The 25,320-nt window shown below is 44.6% G+C and overlaps 1 non-coding gene across 1 annotated transcript; it reads left to right on the forward strand.

The window, feature by feature from the left end:
• The first annotated feature begins 15,954 nt into the window (after positions 1–15,954).
• On the forward strand, positions 15,955–16,092 carry LOC119933685. Its single transcript, XR_005452592.1, has one exon. It is a non-coding gene; the product is annotated as a small nucleolar RNA SNORA7 (small nucleolar RNA).
• Positions 16,093–25,320: the final 9,228 nt, after the last annotated feature.

Genomic DNA, 25,320 nt, shown 5'->3' on the forward strand with positions numbered 1-25,320 from the left:
AAGAAAGGCTATGGCAGATTGACAATAGATTTTGAGCTCATTGTGGGCAGGGAATTTGTCTTCCAACTCTGTTATATCGTACTCGCTCGAGCGCCTAGTACAGTGCTGCGTATTCAGTAAGCACTCAGTATGATTGACTGGCAAAGGAAGAGCCTGCCAGGAGCAGTGAGGAGGCGGAGGGCTAGCCCTCCCCAGCAGTACCAGTTATGTAACAGAGAAAGTAAATAATGTTCAATCAATCAATCAATCAATCGTATTTATTGAGCGCTTACTGTGTGCAGAGCACTGTACTAAGCGCTTGGGAAGTACAAGTTGGCAACATATAGAGACAGGACCCAAAGGGATGAATGTTCCTGGTTTCAATCAACCAATCAATGTTATCTATGGAGAGGCTCCCCTTCATCCTTGACCTGTTCCTGACCCAATCATTATTCCTCCTCAACAATCACTGAAACCTGGCTCTCCCCAGTCTACACGATCTCTGCTGCAGCTCTCTCCTGAGGGGTCTTCATCTTCACTCACGCCCCCAGCCTCACTGGGAAAGGACGGGGTGTCACCTTCCTTCTCATTCATTCATTCATTCCATTGCATTTATTGAGCGTTTACTGTGTGCAGAGCACTGTACTAAGCGCTTGGGAAGTACAAGTCAGCAACATATAGAGACGGTCCCTACTCAACAATGGGCTCACAGTCTAGAAGGGGGAGACAGACATCAAAACAAAACATGTAGACAGGTGACCCCCAATGTTGCTTTCTTGTCATTCCAACTCCCCCATCCCTTTCTTTCCCTTCCTTCGAAGCCCATATAATCTACCTCTGCCACTCACTCCAGATTCTAGTAAGGGTCATCTACTGCTCCCCAGGTCCCACCTCCAACTTTCTAAACCATTTTGACCCCTTTCTCACATTCCTTCTCTCTTTCTCCATGCCCACAATGATCCTCGAGGACTTCAATATCCCCACCGCTTTCAAACCTCTCCATGTCTCCTCTATCCTAAAAAAACCCTCCCTTGACCCCATGGATTCCCCCCAGTTACCACCCGCCCCGCCTCTCTCCTACCATTCCTTTCCAAACTCCTTGAGCAAGTCATCTACACCTGCAGCCTCAAATTCCTCTCCTCCAAGTCTCTCCTTGAACCCCTCCAATCTGGCTTCTGTTCATTTCACGCCACAGAAACTGCCTTCTCAGAGGTCACCAGTGATTTCCTTCTTGCAAAATCCAATGGCCTCCACTCCATCCTAATCCTCCTTGACCTCTCACCTGTGTTCGACATTGTCAACCACCTCCTTCTCCTGGAAGCACTGTCCATCCTCGGCTTCATTGACACTTTCCTCTCCTGATTCTCCTCCTATCCCTCTGGCCACTCATTCTCAGTCTTATTTCTCAGACACCTTCTCTGTCTCCAAACGCCTAACTGAGGGGGTTCCTAAAGTTTCAGTTCTTGGCCCCCTTCTATTCTCCATCTACACCCACTCCGTTGGAGAACTCATTCTCTCTCTCATGGCTTCAACTATCACCTCTATGCGGATGTTACTCAAATCTCCATCTCCAAGCCTGATCTCTCCTCCTCTCTGTAGTCTCGCATTTCTTTCTGCCTCCAAGACAACTCTACTTGGATGTCCTCTCATCATCAAAACTTAACATGTCCAAAACAGAGCTCCTTGTCTTCTCCCCCAAACTCTATCCACTACGTGACTTTCCCATCGCTGCAGACGGCACCGCCATCCTTCTTGCCTCGCAAGCCCTTACCCTTGATGTTATCGGTCACTCCTCTCTCTCATTCAACTCACATGTTCAATCCATCACTAAATCCTGTCAGTCCCACCTTCACAACATTGCTAAAACCTGCCTTTTCCTCTCCATCCAAACTGTTACTACGTGAATACAATCACTCATCCCATTCCTCCTGGATTATTGCATCAACCTCCTTGCTGACCTCCCAGCCTCATGACTCTCCCCACTTCAGGCCATACTTGATTCCACTGCCCAAATAATTTTCCTACAGAAGTGCTCAGGACACATTTCCCCACTCCTCAAGAAACTCCAGTTGTTACCCATCCACCTCAGCATCAAACAAAAATTCCCCACCATTGGCTTTAAAGCACTCCTCCATTCATTCATTCATTCAATCATATTTATTGAGCACTTACTCTGTGCAGAGCACTGTACTAAGTGCTTGGGAAGTACAAGTTGGCAACATATAGAGACGGTTCATTCATTCATTCAATCATATTTATTGAGCACTTACTGTGTGCAGAGCACTGTACTAAGCGCTTGGGAAGTACAAGTCGGCAACATATAGAGACGGTTCCTACCCAACAATGGGCTCACAGTCTTGCCCCCACTTACCTCACCTCATTACCCTCCTACTAAAACCTCTAATGCTAACCTTATCTCTGTGCCTCAATCTCATCTTTCTTACCACCGACCCCTCGCCCATAGCCTGCCTCTGGCCTGGAATGCCCTTTTGTCCTCAAATCTCAAAGACAATTTCTCTTCAAAAAACCTTATCAAATACCATCATTGTTATTTTCGAAGGCATATCTCCTTCAAGAGGCCTTCCCTGACTAAGCCCACATTTCCTCTTTTCCCACTCCCTTTTGTGTTACCCTGACTTACTCCCATGGCATAGTGGATAAAACACAGGCTTGGGAGACAGAAGGTCATGGGTTCTAATCCCGGCTCTGCCATACGTCTACTGTGTGATCTTGTGCAAGTCACTTCACTTCTTTGTGCCTCGGTTACCTCATCTATAAAATGGGGATTGAAACTGTGAGCCCCACATAGGACATGGACTGTGTCCACCTCAATATGCTCGTATCTGCTCCAGCATTTAGTGCAGTGCCTGACACACAGTAAATGCTTAACAGATACCATTATTCACATCCCCACCACCCAGCCCCACAGGACTTGCGCACATATGCGTAATTTATGCTGTATCCCCCCTAGAATGTAATAATAATAACAATAATGATGGCATTTATTAAGTGCTTATGATGTGCAAAGCACTGTTCCAAGTGCTGGGGAGGTTACAAGGTGATCAGGTTGTCCCACGGGGGGCTCACAGTCTTAATCTCCATTTTACAGATGAGGTAACTGAGGCACAGAGAAGTTAAGTGACTTGCCCAAAGTCACACAGCTGACAATTGACAGAGCAGGGATTTGAACCCATGACCTCTGACTCCAAAGCCCGGGCTCTTTCCACTGAGCCACACTGTAATCTTGTTGTGGGCAGGGAATGTATCTGTTATATTGTTGTGTTGTGCTATGCTCACCTAAGCGCTTAGTACAGTAAACAATAAACATGATAGATTGATGATTGGTAGATTGATTGCTTGAGTGAGACTACCTGAGTGGTAAGTGTTTACCCCTTCCATGCTCTCTATTTGAACCTTAGTAGGTTCACTAAGGTTAATTCATTTATCCAATTGTATTTATTGAGCACTTACTGTGTGCAGAGCACTGTATTAAGCACTTGGAAAGTACAATTCAGCAACAGAGACAACCCCTACCCAACAACAGGCTCATAGTCTAGATTCATTCAATCGTATTTATTGAGTGCTTACTGTGTGCAGAGCACTGTACTAAGCACTTGGGAAGTACAAGTCGGTAACATATAGAGATGGTCCCTACTCAGCAATGGGCTCACAGTCTAGAAGGGGCAGACAGACAACAAAACAAAATGTGTGGACAGGTGTCAAGTCGTCAGAACAAGTAGAATTAAAGCTAATTCTCTGCTACACCTTTCAGAAGACCAGGGAGCAAAGGAAAGATGTGTTGTAAAGTCTAGAAGGGGGAGACAAGACAAACAACAAAAAAACACATGTACACTGGTGTCAAAATCTAGATGGGGAGAGAAAGACAACAAAGCAAGTAGATAGGCATCAATAGCATCAATATAAATAGAATTGTAGATATATACATATCATTAATAAAATAAATAGAATAATAAATATGTACATATATACACAAGTGCTGTGGGGCGGGGAGGGGGGTAAAGCAGAGGAGGGAGTAGGGGGGATGGAGAAGCAGAGGAAAAGGGGGGCTCAGTGTGGGAAGGCCTCCTGGAGGAGGTGAGTTTTCAGTAGGGCTTTGAAGGGAGGAAGTGTGCTAGTTTGGCAGATGGGAGGAGGGAGGGCATTCCAGGCCAGAGGTAGGACGAGGATGGCGGGAGAGGCAAAAACGAGGCAGGTTAGCAAGAAGGTTAGCGGCAGAGGAGTGGAGTGTGTGGGCTGGGCTGTAGAAGGAGAGAAGGGAGGTGAGGTAAGAGGGGACGAGGTGATGGAGAGCTCTGAAGCCAACTTGAACTGGCTCCAGTCACAACACAGATCTCCCAGTCCCACTGTAGTCACTGGCTACTAAGCTTTTAGTACAGTGCTAAGCCCACAAGCAGCATGGCCTAGTGGAAAGAATAAGGGTTTGGGATTCAGAATACCAAGGTCTAATCCCAGCTCCAACACTTTGCTGCTGTATGACTTTGGACCAGCCACTTCATTTCTCTGCATTTCAGTTCCCTCATCTGTGAAATGGGAATTAGGAAAGTCAGTTCCATGTGGAACATGGACTGTGTCCAACCTGATTACTTCATATCTACCCCAGCATTCAGTACAGTGCCTGGCACATAGTGAGCATTTAAGGAGTACCATAAAATATAAGGGCTCAGTAACTACCATTGATTGGTAGCAACACGGCTCAGTGGAAAGAGCCCGGGCTTGGGAGTCAGAGGTGGTGGGTCCTAAGCCCAGCTCTCCCACTTATCAGCTGTGTGACGTTGGGCAAGTCACTTAACTTCTCTGTGCCTCAGTTACCTCATCTGTAAAATGGGAATTAAGACTGTTAGCCCCACGTGGGACAACCTGATTACCTTGTGTCCTTCCAGCGCTTAGAACAGTGCTTTGCACTTAGTAAGAGCTTAACAAATGCCATTATTATTATTATTATTATTATTATTAGTTATTATTATTATTATTATTATTATTATTATTAGTTGACTGATTTCTAGATTGGGTAGGGATTGTCTATATGTTGCCGAATTGTACTTTCCAAGTGCTTAGTACAGTGCTCTTGCACACAGCAAGCATTCAATAAATACAATTGAATGAATGGCCCTATTCAGCTATAAATTGAGGCTATGAGACCACTGTTGGGTAGGGATTGTCTCTATTTGTTACTGAATTGTACTTTCCAAGCACTTAGTACAGTGTTCTGCACACAGTAAGTGCTCAATAAATATGATTGAATGACTGAACTTCTCTAGGTACCAGCAGAGAAATATCATCATCTTCAGTGCTATTTATTGAGTGCTTACTGTGCACAGAGCACAGTACTAAGCACTTGGGGGAGTTCAGTACAACAGAGCTGTGTGGAAGAAAAACTTCACAGACTCTGTATTGTGTTTGAGTGGAGATACTGGAGACAAGTTTATTACTATGAGCACTTCTTCTAGCACCAGTAGGGAGTGGGGGTTGACAAAGTTTCCTCTATCAGTCAAGGCCAGCTCAAATGTGAGCAATCCAGAGCTTCCTTGTACACAATACAACATCCAATTAAATCAAAGAGAACAATACAGGAAAAATAGACCAGGATGGGCAGCAGTAACTCCTTGGGATGGGGTTCTCCATCCAGCCTCTGCCTTGTTCTCCAGGTGATTAAATTCCAAGGAACAGCAGACCAGGGGTCGTGATTAGATCAAGGGGGTAGCTTTATCTTGTTCATTCATTCAATCATATTTATTGAGCATTTACTATGTGCAGAGCACCGTATTAAGTGCTTGGGAAGTACTAGCTGGCAACATAGAGAGACAGTCGCTACCCAACAATGGGCACACAGTCTAGAAGGGGGAGACAGACAACAAAACGTGGACAGGTGTCAAGTCGTCAGAACAAGTAGAATTAAATCAATCAATCAATCAATCGTATTTATTGAGCGCTTACTGTGTGCAGAGCACTGTACTAAGCGCTTGGGAAGTACAAGTTGGCAACATATAGAGACTGTCCCTACGCAACAGTGGGCTCACAGCCTAGAAGGGGGAGACAGAGAACAAAACCAAACATATTAACAAAATAAAATAAATAGAATAGATATGTACAAGTAAAATAAATAAATAGAGTAAAAAATATGTACAAACATATATACATATATACAGGTGCTGTGGGGAAGGGAAGGAGGTGGCTCAAATTAAATTAAATCAAATTAAAGCTAATTCTCTGCTACACCTTGCAGAAGTAGCGTGGCTCAGTGGAAAGAGCCCGGGCTTTGGAGTCAGAGGTCATGGGTTCAAATCCCGGCTCCGCCAATTGTTAGCTGTGTGACTTTGGGCAAGTCACTTCACTTCTCTGGGCCTCACTTACCTCATCTGTAAAATGGGGATTAAGACTGTGAGCCCCCCGTGGGACAATCTGATCTCCTTGTAACCTCCCCAGCGCTTAGAACAGTGCTTTGCACATAGTAAGCGCTTCATAAATGCTATTATTATTATTATTATTATTATTATTATTATTATTATTAAAGACCAGGGAGCAAAGGAAAGATGTGTTGTAAAGTTGATTGCCTTGGCAACCAAGAGCACCCAGAGGCAATCAAGCAGGCCTAGAGCTGAAAGGCTCAGAGAGAAGGGGGAAAATGCAGGACCTTGGCCTTTGTGCTTCCATAATTGGTAGACAAGTTCCCTGTCCGCAAGGAGTTTGCAGGCTGGAGGGGGAGACAGATATGAATATAAGTACTTTATAATAAATAATTTATGGATATATATATATATGTAAGTGCTGTGGGGTTGAGGGACGGGTGACTATCAAATGCCTAGAGGTCGCAGCCCCTCTCAGGATGGCGCCTGGAGAGTTTCAGCTACGGGAGGTAGAGTCAAGCAGAGGTCTATCCATTCCATTCCCAGCTTGGCCAGTGGCTAGCGAGTGGAAGGCAATCGGCTACAAGTCAAAACTCACCCATGCTGGGCAGCTGAGACTCGAGTTGACTGTGAGGAAGGCGGCAATGGTAAACTACGTCCATATTTTTACGGTGAAAACTCTCTGGATCCACTACCAGAACGATTGCAGATGGAGAGCGGGGCGTTCTGGGAGAGATGTGTCCGTGGCGTTGCTACGGGTTGGAAACAACTTGACGGCCTAAGACAAGATAAAAAGGTCACAGACCCAAGGGCATAGAAGGGAGAAGGAGCCCGGGAAAAGAGTGCTTAATCAGGTAAGGTCTCTGGGAGGACACATGACCTTTTAATAAGGCTTTGAAGGTGGGGAGAGTGATGGTCTGGCATATATGGAGGGGGACGGGGTTCCAAGCTAGGGGGAAGATGTGGGAAAAGAGTCAGCAGCAGAGAAAGGTGAGATCAGGGCACAGTAAGTTAGCACTAGAAGTGTGAAGTGTGTGGGTGGGCTGTAGGAGGAGATCAGTGAGGAAAGTGAGCCCACTGTTGGGTAGGGACCGTCTCTATATGTTGCCAACTTGTACTTCCCAAGCGCTTAGTACAGTGCTCTGCACACAGAAAGCACTCACTAAATACGATTGAATGAATGAATGAATGAAAGGTAAAAGGGTGTAAGCCAACTGAGCGCTTTAAAGCCAGTGGTAAGGTATTTCTGTTGGATGTGGAGGTGGATAGGCAACCCCTGGAGTTGCTTGAGAAGCAGCGTGGCTCAGTGGAAAGAGCCCGGGCTCTGAAGTCAGAGGCCATGGGTTCTAATCCTGGCTCTTGTCAGCTGTGTGACTTTGGGCAAGTCACTTAACTTCTCAGGGCCTCAGTTCCCTCATCTGTAAAATGGGATGAAGACTGTGAGCCCCACCTGGGACAACCTGATTACCGTGTATCTACCCCAGCGCTTAGAACAGTGCTTGGCATATAGTAAGTGCTTAGCAAATACCAACATTATTGTTATTATTATTAGTTGAGTGGGAAAACATGGATTGAACATTTTTTTTAGAAAAATGATCTGTATGGCCGAGTGATGTATGGACTGATATGGGGAAATACCCAAGGGGAGATTCCCAGGGATCTGGACCTTGAAACAAGGTAAAGGTTGACACCTGGCACTTGCTAGGACTATGCCTGCAGGTAATTAGAACTTTATAAAGTGCAGCATGGCCTAGCCGATAGAGCACCAGCCTGGAGAGAGAAGGTCAAGAGTTCTAATCCCTTGTCTGCTGTGTGAGCTTGGGTAAGTCACTTCACTTCTCTGGGCCTTAGTTACCTCATAGAGTAGCAGCGTAGCTCAGTGGAAAGAGCACTGGCTTTGGAGTCAGAGGTCATTCGTTCCGCCATCTGTCAGCTGTGTGACTTTGGGCAAGTCATTTAATTTCTCTGTGCCTCAGTTACCTCATCTGTAAAATGGGGATTAAGACTGTGAGCCCCCCGAGGGACAACCTGATCACCTTGTAACCTCCCCAGCACTTAGAACAGTGCTTTGCACATAGTAAGCGCTTAACAAATACCATCATTATTATTATTATTATTATCTGGAAAATGGATATTGAGACTGAGCTCCACGTGGGGCAGTGACTGTGTCTAGTCTGATTTGCTCATATCCTCCCCAGCACTTAGTGTAGTGCCTGGTATATAGCAAGTGTGTAACAAATACTATAATTAATAATAAAGTGCTTTCAGGTGATGCTTCTGAGCTTATTTGGGTGAGGTGTTTGTTCTTCGGTTGTCTGTTCTGTAGCACCTGCTTGCTCGTTTCTGGTGGCCCTTTGATCTGTCTTGATTCTTGCGTGCTGATGTTCCTGCTTCGTGCCCTGCCTTCATGGACCACTACTGAGAGAACTGTGCCCAGGTTGGTCTCACTGCCACTCTGGCCCTTCCCCACCGATGCTGCATTGCCCTGCTTCCTGATAGAAACACCTCCCTTCTCTCCTTCTCCAGCCCAGCCCGCACCCTCTGCTCCTCTGCCGCTAACCTCCTCCCCGTGCCTTGTTCTCGCCTGTCCCGCCGTCGACCCCCGGACCACGTCCTCCCCCTGGCCCTGAATGCCCTCCCTCCACACATCCGCCTAGCTAGCTCTCTTCTTCCCTTCAAAGCCCTACTGAGAGCACACCTCCTCCAGGAGGCCTTCCCAGACTGAGCCCTCCTTTTTCCTCTCCTCTTCCCCATCCCCCCACCCTACCTCCTTCCCCTCCCCACAGCACCTGTATATATATATTTGTACAGATTTATTACTCTATTTTACTTGTACAAATTTACTATTCTATTTATTTTGTTAATGATGTGCATTACAGCTATTTGTTCTGATGATTTTGACACCCGTCTACATGTTTTGTTGTCTGTCTCCCCCTTCTAGACTGTGAGCCCGTTGTTGGGTAGGGACCGTCTCTATTTATTGCCGACTTACACTTCCCAAGCACTTAGTACAGTGCTCTGCACACAGTAAGCGCTCAATAAATACGATTGAATGAATGAATGAATTCCGGGAACCAGGTCACATCCCTAGAGACACACATTTCTGGAGGCCAAGGGACACAGTTCAACCTTTCTCTAGAGGTTTTCCACCTGGAGGTGATCAACAAATTCTGTTGAAATGTACTCTGGAATTACACACAAACACCCACAAAGGGATCTGTGGACAGAAAGATGTACAGTTTTCAAGCTGAATGTGAGGATTTTTTGATATATTCTCATTAAAACAAAATCAATCAATCGTATTTATTGAGCGCTTACTGTGTGCAGAAGACCGTACTAAGCGCTTGGGAAGAATAAGTTGGCAACATATAGAGACAGTCCCTACCCAACAGTGGGCTCACAGTCTAGAAGATCAAACTGAACAGTGTAAACAGAAGTTTCAGCAGGTAAAATAACATGGTGGTTATCCTCTCCAGTTTTACGTCAGATCTGTGTTCATTTGGAAGAGAAATAGTCGAAAAAAGTAATGGGAGCAATTAAAAGGCTGGAAAACAAAACCAGTGAAGTAAAAAAAAAATGGGAGATTTTTGCTAGAGAAAAGAAATGTAAATAACTGCTTCTAGCTATATTACTCAGTGGCATTTACTCAGTGCTTACAGTGTGCTGAGCACTGTACTAAGAGAAACAGCATGGAATAGTGGTTAGAGCTTGGTCCTGGGTGTCAAAAGGTCATGGGTTCTAATCCTGGCTGTGCCATGTGTCTGCTGTTTGACCTTGGGCAAGTCACTTCACTTCTCTCTGCCTCAGTTCCCTCATCTGTCAAATGTCTATCAGACTGAGCCCTATGTGGGACAGGGACTGTGTTCAACCCGATTTGCTTTTACCCACCTTACTGCTTAGTGCAGTGCCTGGGACATAACTGTTTAATAAATGCCATAATTATTATTATTACTAAGCCCTTGGGAGAGTACAGTACAGTTGGAAAGGCACAACCCCTGCCCATAGGGAGCTTACAATTTAGAGAGGGAGACAGACATTAAAATAAATTCCAGACAGCTACATCAATTCTGTGGGCCTGGGTGGGAGATGACTATCAAAGTGCTTAAGGGGTACAGACCCAAGTGTATATTCATTCAATCGTATTTATTGAGCGCTTACTGTGTGCAGAGCACTGTACTAAGCGCTTGGGAAGTACAAGTTGGCGACATATAGAGACAGTCCCTCCCCAACAGCGGGCTCACAGTATATAAGTGACAGAAGGGAGGACGAGCACTGTGGGCAGTTGAGCGGTTTGTCTGGGAAGGCTTTTGGGGAGAGATATGTTTTTAGGAGGGCTCTGAAGATGGGGAGAGTAATGATCTCTCAGATATAGTAATAATAATGATGGCATTTATTAAACACTTACTATGTGCAAAGAACTGTTCTAAGTGCTGGGGAGGTAACAAGGTGATCAGCTTGTCCCACGTGGGGCTCACAGTCTTAATCCCCATTTTACAGAAGAGGTAACTGAGGCCCAGAGAAGTTAAGTGACTTGCCCAAAGTCACACAGCTGACAATGGGTGGAGCCGGGATTCGAACCCATGACCTCTGACGCCCAAGCCGTGCTCATTCCACTGAGCTACGCTTGAAGCAGAGAAGTAGTCCCAGGCCAGTGGGAGGATGTGGGCAAGGCACTGGCAGTGAGAGGGATCATCATCAATCGTATTTATTGAGCGCTTACTACGTGCAGAGCACTGTACTAAGCGCTTGGGAAGTACAAATTGGCAACATATAGGGACAGTCCCTACCCAACAGTGGGCTCACAGTCTAAACTGAATGCCTTAAAACTATGGTAGAAAGTGTCTGACATGGAGAAGGATGGGCAATCCCTGGAAATTCTTTGAGGATTGGGAAGACGTGCCCAGAATTTGTTGTTGATCTTTTAGAAAAATATTCCAGGCAGCAGAGTGAAGTTAAGGACTATAGTGGGGAGAGACAGAAAGGCCAGCAAGAAGGCTGATGAAGTAGAGTAGGTAGGATATGATAAGAGTTTGGATGGAGAGGAAAGGGTGGAACCTAGCGATACTGCAAAAATAGAAGAAACAGTAGCTGTTGACGGAGTGAATTTTGGAGCTTGAATGAGAGATATGAAGGGTTCCTGTAAGGAAGATGCTGACTGGATGTTGTTCTTCTCCATGGATGAAGGGAAAAGTACTTAAATTATAGTAGGAGGGATAGAGTAGTGGTAGTAATATTTATTGGGTGTCCACAGAGTGCTATAAACTGTACTGTCCTTAAAATTCCACAATTATGATTAGAGTCTGTATAAATATTACTCTGGTACTTTCCAAGCGCTTAGTACAGTGTTCTGCACACAGTAAGCACTCAATACGATTGAATGAATGAATGAATGGTAGGATGAGAAACAGCTTTTTCATGCAGATTTTCAATCAACTGGCCTGAAGACAAAGGTCATTAAGATGGAGGGCTTATTTCCTCTCTTCCTATTTCCAATTCCATCTAGCACTGACTATTTCTTAATTCAATTCAATAGAAGGCCCATGACCAGAAATTTAATATCCCTTTCCTGGCCTCCCCTCTTTCTCCTCTGACCTCACTCCTTTCTATACTGCTCTTTCCTCCTTCTCACCTGATCCGGAATCACTAGCCCCGAGAAAGAGGAAAAGAAAGGCTGAGTAAAAGACGCTCTTCATTCTGTGTCTTCTAATTCTGTTGCACTGTACTCTCCCAAGAGCTCAGTACATAATAAGGACTCAAATATGATTGAGTGATTCATTCATTCATCCTATTCTTTGTTGGCCACCAAAGGGCTTCTGGATAGAGAAGAGAGAAAAGCAAGGACAACAGGGTACAGCCTCCACAAAACCTGGGGTGGACAAGAGCAGTCATTTCTGTATCCATCTTGTGGCAGAAGTTGTGATGGAAGACTCTTGGTCTGGGGTCTTGTTTGGTCTTATGTTGACTCTATGGACACATCTCTCATCAACCCCCAGCCCATGTCCTTCCTCTGGCCTGGAATGCCCTCCCTCCACACATCCGCCAAACTAGCTCTCCTCCTCCCTTCAGAGCCCTACTGAGAGCTCACCTCCTCCAGGAGGCCTTCCCAGACTGAGCCCTCTTTTTCCTCTCCTCCTCCCCATCCCTCTGCCCTATCTCCTTCCCCTCCCCACAGCACTTGTATATATTTGTACAGACTTATTACACTATTTTACTTGTACATATTTACAACTATTTTGCTAATGATGTGCATATAGCTATAACTCTATTTATTCTGACAGTTTTGACACCTGTTTACATGTTTTGCTGTCTGTCCCCCCCTTCTAATAATAATATTAATGATGGTATTTGTTAAGCGCTTACTATGTGCAAAGCACTGTTCTAAGCGCTGGGGCCGATACAAGGTGATCAGGTTGTCCCACGTGGGGCTCACAGTCTTAATCCCCATTTTCCAGATGAGGTAACTGAGGCTTAGAGAAGTTAAGTGACTTGCCCAAGATCACACAGCAGACATGTGGTGGAGCCGGGATTCGAACCCATGATCTCTGACTCCAAAGCCCGTGCTCTTTCCACTGAGCCATGCTATTTCTAGACTGTGAGCCTGTTGTTGGGTAGGGACTGCTTCTACATGTTACCGACTTGTACTTCCCAACTGTTTAGTACAGTGCTCCGCACACAGTAAGCGCTCAATAAATATGATTGAATGAATCTCTCCCAGAACACCCCATCTCCAATCGTTCCAGTAGGGTAACCATAGAGTTTTCTTGGTAAAAATACAGAAATGGTTTACCATTGTTTTCCCTCGCACCGTAAACTCGAATCTCTACCATGCCATTGCTGCCCAGCGCAGGTGGGTTTGGGGGTAGATTCAAGATAATCAGGTTGGACACAAACCTTGTCCCACATGGAAGGCTCAGTCTAATTAGGAGTCAGTCAATCATATTTATTGAGCACTAACTGTGTGCAGAGCACTGTGCTAAGTGCTTGGGAGAGTACAATATAACAATAAACAGACCTGCCCTGACCACAGAGAGTTTACAGTCTAGAAGGAGAGACATTAATATAAATAAATAAATTACAGGTGTGTGCATAAGTGCTGTGGGGCTGGGAGAGCAGATAAATGGGGCAGCAAGTCAAGACGAGAAGAAGAGAATGGGAGAAGACGAAAGGAGGGCTTAGTCAGGGAAAGCCTCTTGGAGGAGATGTGCCTTCAATAAGGGTTTGAGGGAGGGGAGCCATTGTCTGTCGGATTCATTCAATCGTATTTATTGAGCACTTACTGTGTGCAGAGCACTGTACTAAGCGCTTGGGAAGTACAAGTTGGCAACATATAGAGACGGTCCCTACCCAACAACGGGCTCATGTCTAGAAGGGGGAGACAGACAACAAAACAAAACAAGTAGAAAGGTGTCAAAATCATCAGAACAAATAGAATTAAAGCTAAATGTACATCATTAACAAAATAAATACAATAGTAAATATGTACAAGTAAAATAGAGTAATAAATCTGTACAAACATATATACAGGTGCTGTGGGGAGGGGAAGGAGGTAGGGTGTGGGGGATGGGGAGAAGGAGAGGAAAAAGGGGGCTCAGTCTGGGAAGGCCTCTTGGAGGAGGTGAGCTCTCAGTAGGGCTTTGAAGAGAGGAAGAGAGCTAGCTTGGAGGATGTGTGGAGGAAGGGCATTCCAGGCCAGGGGAAGGATGTGGGCCGGGGGTCGACAAGGGGATAGGTGAGAATGAGGTACAGTGAGGAGGTTAGCGGCAGAGGATCAGAGGGTGCGGACTGGGCTGTAGAAGGAGAGAAGGGAGGTGAGGTAGGAGGGGGTGAGGTGACGGACAGCCTCGAAGCCGAGAGTGAGGAGTTTTTGCTTGAGGTAGGATATGAAGAGGGAGGGCGGTCCCGTCCAGAGCCAGGATGTGGGTGAGAGGTGGCAGTGAGGTAGATGAGACTGAGATACAGTGAGAAGGTTAGCATTAGAGGAGCAAAGTGTGTGGGCTGGATTTTAGTAGGTGAGTAGCAGAGTAGTGAGGTGAGGTAGGAAGGAAGTATGGGTATTGGATCTCCATTTTACAGATGAGGAAACAGATACAGAAGTTGTGTGCCCATTTGGGTCAACACCCTATCTGATTCATTCCTTACTGCCAAAAGATTTAAAGCAGGGATATGTAGTTGGCCCAATTCCATTTAATGCACTGTATGCATAGGAGACCTAGATGCAGGTGAAAGGATAAGTTTGGGCATCTGTAGGAAACACTTCCAATTCACACTTGAAGCATCATCCAAAGTTATTGAAGAATTTCTGTAGAGAAGCAGCATGGTCTAGTAGATAGAGAAGGTCAAGGGTTCTAATTCCAACTCTACCACTTGTCTTCTGGGTGACCTTGGGCAAGTTGTTTTACTTCTCTCTGCCTTTGTTATTTCATCTGTAAAATGGAGATTGAGGCTGTGAGCCTCAAATGGGACAGGGACTGAGTTCAACCCAATTTGCTTATATCCATCCCAGTACTTAGTACAGTGCCTGCCACATAGTAAGCACTTAAATACCATAATTATTAGTAGTACATATAACTGTACCCTAGAAGCACCTCCCTATACACACACACACACACACACACACACACACACACACGCAATTATGGTAAACTCCTTCACTGAATAAACCTTGGACTACAAGCTAGTAAGAAGTCTAAAGAAAGCGGAGGCGATATAGCAGCCGGCACCAGAGAAGCCACACACAACCAAAAATTCATATTAGTACAGTGCTCTGAACACAGTAAGTGCTCAATAAATACGATTGAATGAATGAATAGTAACAACACAGAGCTATAACCTGAGACAGAATCCTGTTACCTAGGCAGCACGCTGACCGACAGTAGACAAGGAAGTAGAATGTGTTCCCTTTGAGGGACAGGGTTGGTGTCTAATTCCCAGTGTTTAGTATATTACTCTGCACACAGTAAGAAATTAATAAATACTATTACCACTAATTAGAAACCCAAATCAAGAAGGCCAGGACATCCTTAGGGACATGGGCAAGCAGTTTGTTGACAAGTGAGGGATCAGACTCTGGCCCAAACTAAAGGTCTTCGGAACTGTAATGAGAAGCAGCACAGCATAGCGGGTAGAGCACGGGCGTGCGAGTCAGAAGGTCTGCGCTTAGAACAGTGCTTGGCACATAGTAAGTGCTTAATAAATGCCATCATTATTATTAGTTTTAATCCCAGCTCCGCCACTTGTCTGCTGTGTGACCTTCACTTCTCTGGGCCTCAGTTGCTTCATCCGTAAAAGAGGGATTGAAACTGTGAGCCCCATGTAGGACAGGAACTGTGTCCAACCCAATTTGCTTATATCTACCCCAGCACTTGGTACAGTGTCTGGCATATAGTAAGCACATAAGTACCATAATTATTGCTAATGCTGTCTAATCTGTTCTAACTTGAAAATGTTCCGGTTTCATACGTTTCATTCAAGGTTGAGCACCTGTAAATCATGTTCCTATGCAGTTAGGACTTTAAAGTCAATATTTGTTTATTCACAGGCTAATTTTCAGGGTATAGATTATCTAGTTCTTCAGAATCTTGCATGATGAAATAAATAGTACATATAAACCTACCTCTGAGGATCATATCTGGAGAGTTTCCAGTACTCTACCAGTCTTGACTATGGGAGAGAGAGTCAAGCAGAGACATATCCATTCCAATCTTAGCTTGGGCCATGGCTAGCTAGTGGAAGGCAATCTGCTACCAGTCAAAACTCACCTGTGTTGGGGAGCAGAGACATGGGAGAGAGTTGAGGGCAGCGATTCAGGTTTACCGCATGGAAGGAGGCAATGGTAAACCACTGCCATATTTTTAACCAAGAAAACTTTATGGATACACTAGCAGAATGATTGCAGATACAGGTGGAGTGTTCTGGGAGAGATAGGTCCGTGGCATCGCTATGGGGAGGATGCAACTCGACGGCATAAAAGCATCGACAATAATCTGTTCTAAAGGCGTGAGATTTGAGCCCAATGCAAGTGTCTCATCAGACTCCTTAGTTCTATCAGGCCACTTCTGGGCTATATTCAGCATCAAAGATCAAGCTCCGTAACCTAGTGTGGAAAGAGTATAGACCTAAGAGTCAGAGGACCTGGTTTTAATCGCAGATCCGCATCTTGCCTGCTGTGTGAACTTGGGCAAGTCAGTTAACTTCTCTGGGCCTCCATTAACCTCATCTGTAAAGTGGGGGTTAAAATTATGAGCCCCATGTAGGACATAGACCATGTCCAATCTGCTTGTCTTGTATCTATCCCAGTGCTTAGTTCAGTGCCTGTCACATAGTAAGAGCTTAACATCACAAGCCCCCAATTCGTTCCAACCAGGATCTTTCTGGACCAGGGGAGCCCCAGAAACATCTAATAGAAGCCAAACCACACCTCTGATCACCAAGGTTACTGCGGAAAGGTTTTTTTACTTAGTTTTACCAGCATGCAAGGGAGTGATGCATACATGCACTCACCCCATCACCCACGGGTTCAATACCAATCTGTGGTCAAAGGAGCCCGTTTTGCCAATGCTTCTTCTTTCTGCTTCCAAGTGCTGCTTCCTTCTGCTACTTTCGAGTACTGCTCTCCTGCTGCTCCAATGCTTACTTCTCTCTGCATCTCAGCGTGTCTCTGTGCTGCTTCTCTGCTTGCCTCTCTCTCTCTCTGCTTCAAGATGCCCCTTGGTTAGTCAAAGCAACCTCCTTTTATCTGGCTTAGTCAGGGCAATTGGGACTCTACTGTAGTCATCGATTGGTCCAGGCCTGTTACTGGATAAACAGGGAGAGAAAGCCCCACCTCCCTCCATGCTACACTCCCAAAGGTCCACAATCATCCGCCTCAAATAGAGTGACCCTGTGCCTTCTCAAAGTCTCTACCTTGTTGTCATTCCCGGGATCACAAATAGGCACTAGTAAGGCAGCTTGATGTGGGCTCACCACACTTAAAATACCATGAAAAAAAAAAAAAGATAGGATCATAAACAATAAAGTTCTAGAATAGATTCAGCCTCCTAATACAAAGTTACATTCATCTCACTATAGCTATGCCAGGTGAAGTGCATGAAGCGAATGAGTAACAGCAGGACAACCCAAATTTTCAGAGAGTTCAAATTCAAGAAGCCAAAAGCAAGGAGGGCAGAGGAAACATTTTTAAGGACACAGTGAAACAAAGCCTCGGACAGTGCTGAAAATTTTGAGTCGAGAACCAAGGATAGACCTGCATGATACAGGTCTATGAACTCTCAGGTAAGAAGTGGTTCTTTTCAAGTGAGAGCTTGGTAAAGAATGAGAGATAAGGAAGGCAAAGAGAAAACCAACATTAAACACAGTTACCTAGCCTGGTAAGCCTTTTCGTGTGGACAATGCAGATAAGACAAAGTCACTCTCTTGTCTTCACATGCTCTCATTGGTGAATTTCACCATCAGTGATATCTTCTTCAAATAGGAAAGGTAATTCTATAAGTTAAGAAATTTTCAAAGATGTCAAAAGGAGGAAGACAAGAGAATCTGCAGAGCCACTTATTGATTGTGGGGAAATTGGTGCATTCAGGTTGAAAAATAGAGGATTGAAAAAGAATGAGTTTGTTTTTCTTCTGTACAAGAGACTCGAGAGTCACATAACCAAATTGTATGTGTGTATGTGTACATTTATGTTATATGTTAAGCATTTACTATGTGCCAGGCACTGAGAAATAGCGTGGCTTAGTGGATAGAGCACAGGCCTGGAAAGGATCTGGGTTCTAATCCTGACTTTACCACTTGTGTGGTGTGTGACCTTGGGCAAGTCGTTTCAATTCTCTAATGCCTCAGTTACCTCATCTGTAAAATGGGGATTAAGAATGTGAGTCCCATGTGGGACAGGGACTGTGTCTCACCTGATTTGACTGTACCTACCCTGGTGTTTAAAACAGTGCTTGACACATAGTAAGCGCTTAACAAGTACCGTCATTATTATTACTAAGTACCTGGGTAGATACAAGTAATCAGGTTGGCCAAAGTCCTTGTCCCACATGAGCCTTACAGTCTTAATCCCCATTTTACAGATGAAGTAATTGAGGTACAGAGAAGTGAAGTGACTTGCTCAAGGTCACACAGCAGACAAGGAGCAGATCTGGGATTAAAACTTTTGACTCCAGGCCTGTGTTCTATTCATTAAGCCGTGCTGTTTTTTATACTAGTCAATCTGAAGGAAGTGGATTAAATTGCAGAGAGCATTAAAGATTGTGTCCTAAAGACTGGAATTCTAAAGATTCTTTAAATTTTAAAGATTGGAGAAACAGCGTGGCTTAGTGGAAAGAGAATGAGAATGGGAGTCAGAGGTAGTGGGTTCTAATCCCAGCTCCACCACTTATCAGCTGTGTGACTTTGGGCAAGTCACTTAACTTCTCTGTGCCTCAGTTCTCTCATCTGCAAAATTGGGATGAAGACTGTGAGTCCCACATGGGACAATCTGATCACCTTGTATCTCCCCCGGCACTCTGTAAAATGGGGATGAAGACTGAGCCCCACGTGGATTAACCTGATTACCTTGTGTCTCCCTCAGCACTTAGAACACTGCTTAGCACATAGTAAGCGCTTAACAAATACCATCATTGCTATTATTCCTATCAGGCACCCAATAAGTGCTTAATACTTACTGGATTGAATGAATAAACTGCTTCTACCACTTATAAAAAGCATTGCAGAGATGATCTTGGGTAATAGTAGTGGTGATATTTTTGAGTCTTACTGCATGCCACAAACTGTACTAAGCACTTGGGGAAAAATACAAGCCCTTACAAACGAAAAAACAGGCAAAGAGAACCATGGATTGGTGCATCTTTCATTCATTCATTCAATTGTATTTATTGAAAGTTTGTGGAGCGCAGAGCACTATACTAAGCCCTTGGGAGAGTGCAATACAATAATAAACAGACACATTCCCAGCCCACAAGGAGCTTACAGTCTAGAGAGGGAGACAGACATTAATATAAATAAATTACAGATATGTATACAAGTGGAGAGGGGAGTGAATAAAAGGAGCAAGTCAGGGTGATGCAGAAAGGAGTGGGAGAAGAGGAAAGGAGGGCTTAATCAGGGAAGGCCTCTTGGAGGAGATGGGTCTTCAACAAGGCTTTGAAGGGGTGGAGAGTAATTGCCTGTGGGATAGGAGGAGAAAGGGCATTGCAGGCCAGCAGCAGAATGTGGGTGGGAGGTAGGTGGTGAGATAGATGAGATAAAGATACAGTGAGAAGGTTAGCATTAGAGGAGAAAAGTAGCCAGGTGAGGTGGTTGGGGGCAAGGGGATTGAGTGCTTTAAAGCCATTGGTGAGGAGTTTTTGTTTGATACAGAAGTGGATGGGCAACCACTGGGGTTTCTTGAGGAGAGGGGAAACATGGACTGATTGTTTTTCTAGAAAAACAATCTGGGCAGCAGAGTGAAGTATGGACTGCAGTGGGGAGAGACAGGAGGCCGGGAGGTCGGCAAGGAGGCTGATACCGCAATCCAGGCGGGAGAGGATAAGCGCTTGACAAAGGGGTAGCAGTTTGGATAGAAAGGAAAAGGCGATTTTAGTGATGTTGGAAGGGTGGAACTGACAGGATTAAGTGATATGGCAGAATACACCATCAAGTTCACAATTTAGGAAACCACAATATATTGGGAGAAAGTCAGTGAGTGTGCTTTGCGTTAGGGAAACAGTTCCTCACTAATGTCCTGGAGTTCTTTATATGTTGAGTCGAATCTAATTTTTAAAGGGGCTTTGATAGGTTTAAAAAGACTTTTGATTATTCAAAGGACTATTATTATAAATGATTATTTATAGATTATTATAATCTTTTATTTATTTGTTTAATATTTAAAAGATTATTAAAAAGACTTTTGAATAATCATGGAATTGGAGGGATAATTATTCTGTCGGGTGGAAAACTAACTCAAGATAATCAATGGTGTGTATTGAGCGTTTACTGTGTGCAGGTCACTGTACGAAGCACTTGAGAGAAGACAGTACAATGCAGTTGGTAGACACCGTTCCCTGACCACAGTGAATTTGCAACCTAGATAAGAAAAAAAAAAAGGTTGGGGCTGAATCATCACTGTGTATGAAGAAATGCAAATAGTAAGATTCCTCAGACATCAGTGTTAGGACTCGTTTAATTTTTTTCCCAAAAAGCAAACAAAACTATTATTTTGTAGATTTGACTGTGTGCCCTTTTCTCTAGGCCTTTTTTTGTGAAAAATTAAATAACAGGGAGGGTATCCGCAATGGATTTGGGATTCCCCAACCTGGACCCACCCATACTTCTTTCCCCCAGACCCAAAGCTGGATGAATTCTCTGGAAGGCTAGGAAACGGCCCAGCTACAAACAAAAGTGTGGCTTGCATTATAGGCCACTGAGGACAGAATGTCACAGGACATGGAAATGAGAATGACGAGCAAAATGGCTTCATCCTTTCGGGATGGTCTACAGTGTTCACCCCCAGTGAGTGCTACATGCAGTGACCTTGGGTTAGGAGGAGGGGGCACGGTGAAAGCTATGAGTTTGCGGTGGCACTCTATCTGCCGTCAATTAATAGTATATATTGTGCCGTGCTCCGTACTAAGCACTTGAGCGAGTACAAAAGAGTTAATAGACATGATCCTTATCCTGGAGGAACTTAACAGTCTCTAAACTTTCATCTTCCCAGCTGCCAGATTCTGAGCCAGACTCTGCATTCATTTCTATGGTTTTTCTACTCACTAAGCACTCATTTACTCATTGATTCATCTTCCAGTTCATATGTTCTCCCCCTTTTAGACTGTGAGCCCACTGTGGGTAGGGACTGTCTCTATATGTTGCCAACTTGTTCTTCCCAAGCGCTTAGTACAGTGCTCTGCACACAGTAAGCACTCAATAAATATGATTGATGATGATGATGTTGTGTCTGCCACGAGCCCCTGGTTCATACCAGCCAGGACCTTCCTCGACCGGGAGAGCCTCGGTAACCTACCTCCTTCCCCGCCCCACAGCACCTGTATATATGTTTGTACAGATTTATTACTCTATTTATTTTACTTGTACATATTTACTATTCTATTTATTTTGTTAATGATGTGCATATAGCTTTAATTCTGTTTGTTCTGACGATTTTGACACCTGTCTACATGTTCTGTTTTGTTGTCTGTCTCCCCCTTCTAGACTGTGAGCCCGTTGTTGGGTAGGGACCGCTCTGTTGCTGACTTGTACTTCCCAAGTGCTTAGTACAGTGCTCTGCACACAGTAAGCACTCATTAAATCCGACTGAATGAATGAATGTAGTACAGTCAAACCACACCGCGGATCACGAAGGTTAACTGCACACAGTAAGCACTCATTAAATACGACTGAATGAATGAATGTAGTACAGTCAAACCACACCGCGGATCACGAAGGTTACCGTGGAAAGTTTTTTACTTAGTTTTACCAGCATGCAAGGGAGTGATACATACACACACTCACTCACTGCACTCCACCAAGGGTCCAGGACCAGTCTGTGTCAAAGGAGCCCGCTCTGCCAATGCTTCTCCTTTCTGCTTCCAAGTGCTGCTTCTCTGCGTGCCCTTTGCACGCCTCCAGCTGACCCCTCACGATCAATCAATCAATCATACTTATTGAGCACTAACTGTGTGCAGAGCACTGTACTAAGTGCTTGGGAAGTACAAGTTGGCAACATATAGAGACGGTCCCTACCCTACAGTGGGCTCACAGTCTAGAAGATGCAGAGCAACCGCCTTTTATCTGCCTTAGGCATCACAGGTGGGGCTCTATGTGCAATCATCGATTGGTCCAGGCCCGTTACCAGGTAGAACAGGGAGAGAAAGCTCCGCCTCCCTCCTTGTTTCACTCCCACGGGCCCGCTATCACCTGCCTCAGGTAGAGCCCATCAGTGCCTTCACCAGTCTCTTCCTTTTAATAATAAAAATAATAATAATAATTTTGGTATTTGTTAAGCGCTTACTATGTGCAAAGCACTGTTCTAAGCGCTGGATAATAATGGCATTTATTAAGCGCTTACTCTGTGCAAAGCACTGTTCTAAGCGCTGGGGAGGTTACAGAGAGATCAGGTTGTCCCCCGGGGGGCTCACAGTCTTCATCCCCATTTTACAGATGAGGGAACTGAGGCACAGAGAAGTGAAGTGACTGGCCCAGAGTCACGCAGCTGACAACTGGCAGAGCTGGGAATCGAACCCATGACCCCTGACTCCAAAGCCCGTGCTCTTTCCACTGAGCCACACTGCTTCTATGATGATGACAGTCTTCTAGGTGCCCATTTCCTCTTTAATAATAATAGTAATAATGGTATTTGTTAAGCGCTTACTATGTGCAAAGCACTGTTCTAAGCGCTGAGGAGGTTACAAGGTGATCAGGTTGTCCCATAGCGGGCTCACAGTCTTAATCCCCATTTTACAGATGAGGTAACTGAGGTGCAGAGAAATGAAGTGACTTGCCCAAAGTCACACAGCTGACAATTGGCGGAGCCGGGATTTGAACCCATGACCTCTGACTCCCAAGCCCGGGCTCTTTCCACTGAGCCATGCTAGGATCATAGGGCCGTGGTTGTGGGCTCACCCCAGTACCTGTATTTATTCCTCTAATAGTAATCAATCAATAATATTTATCAAGCACTTTCTGTGTGTAGAGAACTGTACTAATCGCTTGGGAGAGTATAATGCTACAGAGTTGGTAGACATGTTCCCTACCGACAAATAATTTTAGGTCTGTCTCTCTCCCCCATGAGATTATAAGACCCTCGAAGGCACCGACCACATCTTAATCTCTTCTGTACTCTTCCAAGAGCTTAGTACCAGGTACCACAGACTGTATTCAATAAATGTGATTGACTGATCAACCAGTCAATCCTATTTATTGAGCCCTTCATTCATTCTTTCATTCAATCATATTTATTGAGCGCTTACTGTGTGCAGAGCACTGAACTAAGCGCTTGGGAAGTACAAGTTGGCAACATATTGAGACGGTCCCTACATAAAACACTGTACTAAGTACTTGGAAGAGTACAATGTAACAGAGTTATTGATGGTACTAAGCTCTTTGGGGTGGTAAAATACTGTGCAGATGGCTGAGAAGAGTGGAAAAAGGAAGATTTGATCAGTATGAGTAAGTAGATGCAATAATGTAGGGTAAGCCTCAATTTGAGCAAGAATAAAGTGATATTCCTACTGAAAAGTAATTGAAACTGAAACCGAATGATGCTGATGGATGCTGAGTTATCAGTCGTGACTCGGGAAGGAGATCTTGGAGTTGTTGGCTGGTCCTTCAGAATATTTATTCAGTGTTCATTGGCACCCATAGGCCAGATAAGATGGACATCATCTAGAAGGGGACAGAAAGTCAGCATAGTATAAAGTAATGGTACGCTCACACCTAGAAGACTTCATGGGGCTTTCCTGGCTGGGTCTTAGGAGGAACAAAATATATAGAACTGGAATCAATCAATCAATCAATCAATTGCATTTATTGAGCGCTTACTGTGTGCAGAGCACTGTACTAAGCATTTGGGAAGTACAAGTTGCCAACATATAGAGACAGCCCCTACCCAACAGTGGGCTCACAGTCTAGAAGGGGAGCATTACAAGCATTACAAAAGGTTCAGGGGAAAACTGAGGATAGACGGAAAGAGATAGGACTCTTTGGGATGGAAAAGGACACGATTGATGTTTTTGAAGCAGTGTGGCCTATTGGAAAGAGCCTGAGTCTGGGAGACAGAGGACCTGGGTTCTAATCCTGACTCTGACAATTACCTGCTGGGTGACCTCGGGGAGGTCACTTGATTTATCTGGTCCTCAGTTTTCTCATCTGTAAAATGGGGTTCCAATACCTAGCCTCCCTCCTACTTAGATTCTGAGTCCCACGTGCAATGTGGACTGTGTCCAACTTTTTTAACTGGTACCTACTCCAGGGCTTAGAGCGGTGCTTGACACACAGTGAACACTTAACAAATACCATCATCATAACAATAATGATAATGAAATCATGACTGGAGTAAACAGGGAAATCACAAAATTATTGTTCATAAATTGCCACCTGCCAGAACTTGGTAACACCAACTAAAGTCTGAAGATGCTGGATTCAAAACAAATAAGGCAGACTATCAGTTGATTCAAGAGGGATTTGGATAAATGTATGGACAACTGGTCTGCAATAGGTTAATAAACAAAATGTTGTGCATGTGGGTAGAAAAATTAAGAATGCTGGTCCTTTGTACATCAATCCATGTTGTTTGGTGAGCTCAAACTGAAGATTGATTAAATAATGGTGGCTATTACATTGTTCCTCTGAGCATGGTTTGGGTGTCAATATCTGCCTAGAATACTGGATTGGCTATATCATTGGACTGACCTAGTAATAGTAATGATAACTATGGTCCTTATTAATTGTTTACTATGTGCCAAGCCCTGTTCTAAGTGCTGCGGTTAGCTACATGTTAATCAGGTTGGACGTGATAATAATAAATAATAATAATGACGGCATTTGTTAAGCGCTTACTATGTGCAAAGCACTGTTCTAAGAGCTTGGGGGGATACAAAGTGATCAGATTGTCCCACGTGGGCCTCACAGTCATCATCCCCATTTTACAGATGAGGGAACTGAGGCTCTGAGAAGTTAAGTGACTTGCCCAAGGTCACACAGCAGACATGTGGTGGAGCTGGGATTCAAACCCATGATCTCTGACTTCAAAGCCCGTGCTCTTTCCACTGAGCCACGCTGCTGATCCCTGTCCCATATGGGGGCTCACAGTCTAAGTAGGATTGAATCCCCATTTTACAGATAGGTAACTGAGGCACAGCGAAGTTAAATGACTTGCCTAAGATCACACAGCAGATACATGGCAGAGTCTGAATTCGAACCTCGGTCCTACGACTCCCCGACTTATGCTCTCTCCTCTGGGCCACACTGCTTCTAGTTATGCTCTTTCTTATATTCTAATTATCAT

Source organism: Tachyglossus aculeatus, chromosome 1, assembly GCF_015852505.1.
Source record: "Tachyglossus aculeatus isolate mTacAcu1 chromosome 1, mTacAcu1.pri, whole genome shotgun sequence".
Taxonomy (NCBI): domain Eukaryota; kingdom Metazoa; phylum Chordata; class Mammalia; order Monotremata; family Tachyglossidae; genus Tachyglossus; species Tachyglossus aculeatus.